The following is a 9,115-nucleotide window of genomic DNA, read 5'->3' on the forward strand; positions in this document are numbered from 1 at the left end:
CCCACCCCCCCCCCCCCCCACCCCCCCCCCCCCCCACCCCCCCCCCCCCCCACCCCCCCCCCCCCCCACCCCCCCCCCCCCCCACCCCCCCCCCCCCCCACCCCCCCCCCCCCCCACCCCCCCCCCCCCCCACCCCCCCCCCCCCCCACCCCCCCCCCCCCCCACCCCCCCCCCCCCCCACCCCCCCCCCCCCCCACCCCCCCCCCCCCCCACCCCCCCCCCCCCCCACCCCCCCCCCCCCCCACCCCCCCCCCCCCCCACCCCCCCCCCCCCCCACCCCCCCCCCCCCCCACCCCCCCCCCCCCCCACCCCCCCCCCCCCCCACCCCCCCCCCCCCCCACCCCCCCCCCCCCCCACCCCCCCCCCCCCCCACCCCCCCCCCCCCCCACCCCCCCCCCCCCCCACCCCCCCCCCCCCCCACCCCCCCCCCCCCCCACCCCCCCCCCCCCCCACCCCCCCCCCCCCCCACCCCCCCCCCCCCCCACCCCCCCCCCCCCCCACCCCCCCCCCCCCCCACCCCCCCCCCCCCCCACCCCCCCCCCCCCCCACCCCCCCCCCCCCCCACCCCCCCCCCCCCCCACCCCCCCCCCCCCCCACCCCCCCCCCCCCCCACCCCCCCCCCCCCCCACCCCCCCCCCCCCCCACCCCCCCCCCCCCCCACCCCCCCCCCCCCCCACCCCCCCCCCCCCCCACCCCCCCCCCCCCCCACCCCCCCCCCCCCCCACCCCCCCCCCCCCCCACCCCCCCCCCCCCCCACCCCCCCCCCCCCCCACCCCCCCCCCCCCCCACCCCCCCCCCCCCCCACCCCCCCCCCCCCCCACCCCCCCCCCCCCCCACCCCCCCCCCCCCCCACCCCCCCCCCCCCCCACCCCCCCCCCCCCCCACCCCCCCCCCCCCCCACCCCCCCCCCCCCCCACCCCCCCCCCCCCCCACCCCCCCCCCCCCCCACCCCCCCCCCCCCCCACCCCCCCCCCCCCCCACCCCCCCCCCCCCCCACCCCCCCCCCCCCCCACCCCCCCCCCCCCCCACCCCCCCCCCCCCCCACCCCCCCCCCCCCCCACCCCCCCCCCCCCCCACCCCCCCCCCCCCCCACCCCCCCCCCCCCCCACCCCCCCCCCCCCCCACCCCCCCCCCCCCCCACCCCCCCCCCCCCCCACCCCCCCCCCCCCCCACCCCCCCCCCCCCCCACCCCCCCCCCCCCCCACCCCCCCCCCCCCCCACCCCCCCCCCCCCCCACCCCCCCCCCCCCCCACCCCCCCCCCCCCCCACCCCCCCCCCCCCCCACCCCCCCCCCCCCCCACCCCCCCCCCCCCCCACCCCCCCCCCCCCCCACCCCCCCCCCCCCCCACCCCCCCCCCCCCCCACCCCCCCCCCCCCCCACCCCCCCCCCCCCCCACCCCCCCCCCCCCCCACCCCCCCCCCCCCCCACCCCCCCCCCCCCCCACCCCCCCCCCCCCCCACCCCCCCCCCCCCCCACCCCCCCCCCCCCCCACCCCCCCCCCCCCCCACCCCCCCCCCCCCCCACCCCCCCCCCCCCCCACCCCCCCCCCCCCCCACCCCCCCCCCCCCCCACCCCCCCCCCCCCCCACCCCCCCCCCCCCCCACCCCCCCCCCCCCCCACCCCCCCCCCCCCCCACCCCCCCCCCCCCCCACCCCCCCCCCCCCCCACCCCCCCCCCCCCCCACCCCCCCCCCCCCCCACCCCCCCCCCCCCCCACCCCCCCCCCCCCCCACCCCCCCCCCCCCCCACCCCCCCCTCCCCCCACCCCCCCCCCCCCCCACCCCCCCCCCCCCCCACCCCCCCCCCCCCCCACCCCCCCCCCCCCCCCCCCCCCCCCCCCCCCCCCAAGGATCTTCTCTTGGAAAGGGCTGGCTGCTGGAATGTGGTGCGGAGGCAAACAGGCAGGTTTGTCTCTGGGGTGCTGGAGATGTTGGCATTTGAGGAATGAGAGCAAGAATTTCTGCCCTTTGGTCACTTCAAAGTGTAGTGATCTCTCCTGCAGGGTCCCGGAAGGAGGAGGTGAACGAGCAAGGGAAAGGCCTCACTGTGTCCTTAAACCATTGGGGTCAGGAAGGCAGGAGTGTGTGTTCTCATACCAACTGGGGCTGCAAACATCTTCCCTTCCTTTCTGGTTCTTCTGTTACGTCCATCCTAATTGCTCAAAGAGCTGCCTGAAAATTTGGCCCCCTTTTTGTACCTTTCATTCTTCTGCCACAAACGGGTAGTCCCTGCATAACTATCAAAAGCCTCCTAATTCTGTAGCTCATGCACTGCCTTGTTTTGAATGTGCAGTTCTGTTCCTCTTATTTCTACACTTTTTGTTCTTTCTGAAAGGGTAGTCACACTTGTTCTCTGATTCCCATGGCTACTGCAGTAATTCCCAGAGTTCACTGCTTCCGAAGCCAGGAGCTCACATCAATGCGTTGGCAGCCTAGCATTTTGGATTCCTCCCCCTTCCGGAGTGTGCATTGTCTGGACCTAAGGTTACCAATCCTTGGGTGGGGCCTGCAGCCCTCTAGAGTACTGAAATCAGTGGCCATGAGGAAATGGCAGCTTTTAAAGGACATAATGAATGTAAAAAGTAGGGTATAGGTGTAGGGTAACCAAGTCAAAATTAGAGGATCGCCTTACCCCCCTGGCTCAAATTCATAGACTACTTAAAGTAAAGTGCAAGGAAGTAAAATTCACAGGAAGTCATCATATTTTTCAGCCGTAAGGGGATCTTGAAGGATAAGACGTATTATGCTACTCCCTTTAAGTAATTTCGACTGAGGTGTTATATTATTAAAGAAGAATTAGCAAAAATGCTTGAATGTCACAGAGGACGTTCTATGTTGGCTGCTCTTATGAGAGTTCCAGGGGTGGCAGTTGACAGAGAACTGCCAATTTCATCAATTGGTTGTGAGTAATCCCTTTGAGTTGCCCAAACAGGAAAACAGCCTATTTCGTCCTGTTTGTTCTACAAGGACTGTGCTTCAATCAGGAGTCCTTTTATTTGCTTGAAAGGGAGATTGGGCAAAATGCCAACTAACTGGGAGAAACTTGAGAAGATCCACATGGACGCAAATTTGGGCTATACTTCTCCCTCAATTATGTATCTATATATAGGCATTACTACTCAAGATTTAGAAGCAAATAGGAGCATTTGCCTTTGTTATTGGGTTTACATGCAGTTCGCTTTTCATTGAGCACTTTATTAAAATATCACCTTGCACTTAAATAGTCTACGAATTTAGAGCCAGAGGGGTATGGAGCTTCAAAGGACAGGCACTCTGGTGTCACGTCCACACTGAACTCCCTTCCCAGGCGTGCTGCCCCCAAATCTCCAGGTACCTCTCCAAACTGCAGCTGGCGACCCTATCTGGACCACACATATTGTGGTGGGCGAGGAGGGAGTGAGAGTGTGTGTGTGTGTGTCAGGCCATGGAGGCTGAAGCTCAGTGTTCCCCCAAGAGAAGCACTACATGTGGTTAGACTCCTACTCCATCCGTGAATGGTTAGTAGTGGGGACATTCACTCTGATGAATATGCCTTTAACAGGCTTGTTCAGACTGTTGGTGGCAATTCAAGTGCTTTTGATTTTTTTTTTTTTAGTTCCATAGAACTGGTGGTGTAGAGCACAGGTGTCAAACTCGCAGCCCTCCAGATGTTCTGGACTACAGTTCCCATCATCCCCTGCCAGCATGATGCTGGCAGGGGATGATGGGAACTGTAGTCCATAACATCTGGAGGACCGCGAGTTTGACACCTGTGGTGTAGAGCATAGGCTGCAGGAGTCCTGGGCGTCTATCCCCACATAGTCATGTGTCTGAGTGGTCTTGGGGCAGTGACTCTCTCTTAGCTTAACTTCCTTTGCAGGGTTTGTTTGAGGTGAAAGTGAAGGGAGAGCCACGCATGCTGCTGTCAGCTCCTTGGAAAAGGGGCAGGATAAAATGTGAGAGGCAATTAGAATGTGATTTTTTTAAAAAAAGATCTCCGCATACATGGGAGCTCTTTGTCCACCTGCCAGCAGAACCTCTCAAGGGAAGGCAGAGTGATGGACCATTTTGATAATCTGCTCCGTGACTGGCTGTCAGGTTTGCTCCATGCGGTCATCATGGAAGGCTGGAGTGCAGAGATTGGCTTTAGCTACTGCATCACTAGCGCTCTGCCTGCAGTTAGTAGCTGATTCTTGGTCAGCAGGAACTCCTCTTCCGTGCGCACACCCTGTCATATATTCCTGCATTAGTGCATGCGTCTGCTGCAATGTGTATTTTGCCCCACGTGCGCGGAAGAAGATACCTGCTGTGTCAGGCCAATAGCCATACAGTCCAGCATCCTGCAATACCGATAAGAATCTACAAACCATCAACAGGGGAAAAAATTGGGATACTTAAAAGATAAAGTTAATCCCCTGTGCAAACACCACGTCATTACTAACCCACGGGGTGATGTCACTTCATGACATTGACTAGGCCAGGGGTCTGCAACCTGCGGTTCTCCAGATGGCCAGGCTGGCAGGGGCTGATGGGATTTGTAGTCCATGAACATCTGAAGAGCCACAGGTTGCAGACCCCTGGACTAGGCAGACTGTTTAAAGGGTGCTTTGCCATGGCCTTCCTCATTTGTTTACGCTTTACGCCCAGCAAGCTGGGTATTCATTTTATTGACTTCGGAAAGATGGAAGGTCGAATCAGTCTTTAGCTGGCTACCTGAAAGCGACTTAAATTGAAAATTCTCTAAAATATGCTGAATTCTGTAATCTGTGCATCATTGAAATTTATGGCACGTTTCCTGATTTTTACTTTTGTTTTGTTTTGGGTAATTATACAAGGTTGTAGTGTTCTTCAGAGGTTCAAAAACGAATCCGGGAGGCAGAGTGAGGTCACAAACGCAGGCTCTGCCCCTGATTTGCATATGCTCATTTGAATGCCGGTCTAGGTGCCATCATCCCCACCCTGTGGCTCTTGCTGCATGACGGCGATGTGTTTCACAGCTGGGGACAGAAATTGTGCTTGTAAGAGAACGATGTACCAGTTCACAGGATTGTAGCACTGTAGGGGCTTCAGGAGTCTTCTGCAGCCTCTGCGGTTCCATCAGCAAAGGCGTGGGGAGCACAGAAAGACTAAGTGCAGGGATAATGGAAGCACCGTTTATAGTAATGCTCAAAATATTAAACTGCCAAAAAAAGTGCGTAATTTAAGACTGGTGGTTATTTTTTACCTAATACTGTAACGTCGTTAGAGCAAAGGTGAAACACACAATCTCGGAGGATTTTGCTGTTTGCACAAATACTTAATGATGCTGTTGGGCAGATTTTATTTGTTTATGTTATTTATAACCCACCTGTCTCACAAGGACTCAAGATTATACATAGTGAGCCGGTACAGTCAACAATCTAAAAATGGGTGTCACCTGTTTTTTTTTTTTGGGGGGGGGGGGGCACAATTTCACTGCTTGCCCTGGGCATCATTTTTGGAGATACGGCCCTGCCTTCATGGGGTTTCCAAGGCAAGAGACAAACAGAGGTGGTCTGTGTCGTGACCTCCCATCCATATACTGACGTGGTGATCTGCCCTCCATTTACTAACCAAGCTGACCCTGCTTAGATTCCAAGATCAGCCATGTCCAGTGATGGCGAACCTTTTTGAGACCGAGTGCCCAAATTGCAACCCAAACCCCACTTATTTATTGCAAAGTGCCAACACGGCAATTTAACCTGAATGCTGAGGTTTTAGTTTAGAAAAAACCGGTTGGCTCCCTTTTCCTCCACCCCACCTGCTCGAGAAGCGGCGAGCCTGCTGTACCCTCCAGCAAGTCCCGTGCACACCGCTCTGTGCCTCTCTAACATCTCTGCCTCCTCTGCACCTCCCCCCACCCCCCCGGGCAGCAGCCACCCAGAGCACAGGCACCAGGCCCGCCAGCCAAGTCCTCCCTACTCACTGTGGTGCGTGCACATTGTGCTCAGTGGCCCAGGCCAGCCTAGATGTGTGTGTGTGTGGGGGGGGTGATTTTCCGCCCCCTGCATGACGAACTCTGTGTGTGCGTGCCCACAGAGAGGGCTCTGAGTGCCACCTCTGGCACCCGTGCCATAGGTTCGCCATCACTGGCCTAGTCTGTTCCAGATCGGGATCGGAGGTCTCATTAACTAGCATTTGAGGCCGTTTTTAGGCATCTCCTTGTGTGCCATCGCAATTGGCTTGCCCCCGAGGTGAGTGGCCTAGCTGCTCTTCTGCAATGATGGTACTACTTTACCTCAGGAGATCTCTGCCCCTCAAAGGCAGGAGGGTGTAAGGCCAGCTCCATCTCACTGAACACCCTGAATCCTTCCTGGTCTGCCACTATCACTGCACCAGACAGGCTTAAATTCTTGACCAAGGGGTCTTAAAAACTGCCCTGTTGAGCTCACTTAAATCAGCAGGAAATGTTTGTTCTCCCCCTCCCCCCCCCAGGTTTAAGTAAGACCTGGGACATGCTTAGGTGGTGTTTGCTCTATCTGTTAACCTGATGCATCATCCATAGTACAGTTTATACCAGTGCAAATACTTAGGATCAAAAGGGTTACTGTGACACAGAGATCATGTGCCCACAGAAGCTTACAAGTGATGTCAGGTAGCAGCAAGGTGGAAGAAAATGATGGGAAGTTTGAAGTTGAAATGTGACCCAACAGGAAGGAGAGGAGTCAGAGGAGCTGATGTTTGACATGGATGTGATATTTACTGGGCCTCCCCTAGTCAAACTTTTATTTCCCCAGGCACTGCCCCCATCATCCATAAGCTGCTGTTCTCCCCAGCAGGGCAAACAAAGGGACTGACATTGTTTTCTGTTCATCCATTTTATTCTCAAAACCACCTGTGAAGTAGGTTAGTCTGAGAATGTGTGGCTGTCTGGCCATAGCTAAGTAGGGCTTCAATTCTGGGCCTACCAGATCCTAGTCTTTGACCATTTTAACCATTTAGCTATGCACTATTATCAGCCCAGTATGTCAGTGAAAAGCCACACAGAAAATGCTTTCACCTCACCAACATCTTGTGTAAATCATGGCTTAGTCACGAATTGACAATACCTAGTATACCATATAATTCCCTAAGTATCAACCAATCGCTGCCTTCCGACGACGAACCCCCAACCAATTGGTGTGGAGAACTCAGTCCTACGCACTCATTGGTGGAGCAGAGTCCCTTGCCCACTTTCCCCTGACCCATCAGCAAGCCCAGTCTCCCCAGCCCCAAATAGTGGACTTGTGTGTGGGGGTGGGGAATACAGACCAACCTGAAGAACAAACAGAGCTCCTGGCCTGCAAGACCTATCCTCCAGATGGAGATCCAGCTGCAAATCTAAGGTGGACATTTCCCCCTGTCACTCTTCTGTCCTGACCGGTGAGAACTCGATGTGTGCAACTTCCTAGCATGAAACAGGCAGAGATGGGGTCAAGGAAAGTTTTGCTTGTTGACTATCTGTCTTCACTTAGCTGTGCTAGAGAGGATCCATGCCAAAATAGAAAGGTGACAGCTGTAGCTAAAAAGCTGTTGTCAAGGTCCAGCTTGAGTTCAGATTGGGCAAGCCGCTGATTGAGAAGGCCTTCGAGCTCCCTGAACAATGGCTGTTAGAGACTTCATAAGCTTAGCCCACAGCCAAGACTGATAAGGGTAATGCTGTTTCCAGACTTGTCCATACCAGGGAGTCGTTGTCTTGGTCACAGAGATAAGAGGGATTCCAAAACAGCTGGCAGGGCTGCCCTATGAACTGAGAGATTAAACATGTTCTCCCCCTGCAGGCACACACATACTGTCTGGCAAAACAGGATGACAATATCAGCCCTCCACTCTGTCAGGATCTTCTCAGCATGTGCTGCTGGGCTAAAAATGCACTCAGAGTTGGCCCTCGGTATGTGTTGTAATGGTTCGAGTACTGAACTAAGACTGGGGAGACTTAGGTTGAAGAAGAAGAAGAGAAGAGTTTGGATTTATATCCCCCCTTTCTCTCCTATAAGGAGACTCAAAGGGGCTGATAATCTCCTTGCCCTTCCCCCCTCACAATAAACACCCTGTGAGGTGGGTGGGGCTGAGAGAGCTCCGAAGAACTGTGACTAGCCCAAGGTCACCCAGCTGGCGTGTGTGGGAGTGCACAGGCTAATCTGAATTCCCCAGATAAGCTTCCACAGCTCAAGCAGCAGAGTGGGGAATCAAACCAGGTTCCTCCGGATTAAAATGCACCTGCTCTTAACCACTACGCCACTGCTGCTGCTATGAAACTTGCCTTGGGCTAGTTTCTTGTTGTGGCGAAGTGGCTGGAATGTCTAGCTAAGATCTTGGAGACTCAGGATCATATCAGTACTCCTATCAAGCAAGCTTCTTTGATGACTTTGCATCAGTCCTCCTCTCTCAGCCTAACTTACCACACAGGTTTGTTGTGAGGAGAAAATGGGGGTGCAGGGAGTCATGTATATATCACTTTGTGTCCTCGTTGGGAAAAAATGAGGTATAAATAAACACTCAACAGTGTTTAAAAGGTAGAAGGGAGGAACCATGCATTTCCTTGAGTTAAGGTGGGATAGAAAGGTAATAAGTAATTGGGAAGGGGCAGCAGAGTGAATTAATGAATGCTCATCTGAGCACTCCACTGTGGGCGTGAAACTTAATTCCGCATGCTAGCTTGGAAATGAATGATGGAGGCCCCTCGGCCATCTATATACCCCCGTTGAGAGCCACCTCCTGACTGACCTCGGAGTGCTTTCCTCAAGCCTTGTCCTCAAACCTCCACAACTGGGGCATCATTTAGAAGAAGAGTTGGTTTTTACACCTTGCTTTTGACCTAACGTAAGGAGTCGCAAAGCATCTTACAATCACCTTCCCTCCCCTCTCCCCACCACAGGCACCTCCTGAGGTAGGCGGGGGTGAGAGATTTCTGAGAGAATTGCGAACAGCGCAAGTTCACCTTGCAGGCTCCGTGTGGAGGAGCGATGAAACAAATCCAGTTCTCCAGATTAGAGTCCCTCACTCTTAACTGCTGTACCGTGCTAGCTCTCAAATGAGGAGAGCATATGACACTATTAAAAATGTGTTTCTAAACCCACAAACCTCCCAGCTCATTCCCCCAAGCATAGTCAGGGCTATACTGCTTCATTTCCACAAGC

At 57.2% G+C, this 9,115-nt stretch overlaps 1 long non-coding RNA gene across 1 annotated transcript; it reads left to right on the top strand.

Moving 5' to 3' along the window:
- The first annotated feature begins 1,834 nt into the window (after window positions 1-1,834).
- On the top strand, window positions 1,835-4,356 carry LOC125427659. Its single transcript, XR_007243749.1, has 2 exons — window positions 1,835-3,623; window positions 3,767-4,356. It is a non-coding gene; the product is annotated as an uncharacterized LOC125427659 (long non-coding RNA).
- The last annotated feature ends 4,759 nt before the right edge of the window (window positions 4,357-9,115 follow it).

Source organism: Sphaerodactylus townsendi, linkage group LG03 (assembly GCF_021028975.2).
Source record: "Sphaerodactylus townsendi isolate TG3544 linkage group LG03, MPM_Stown_v2.3, whole genome shotgun sequence".
Taxonomy (NCBI): domain Eukaryota; kingdom Metazoa; phylum Chordata; class Lepidosauria; order Squamata; family Sphaerodactylidae; genus Sphaerodactylus; species Sphaerodactylus townsendi.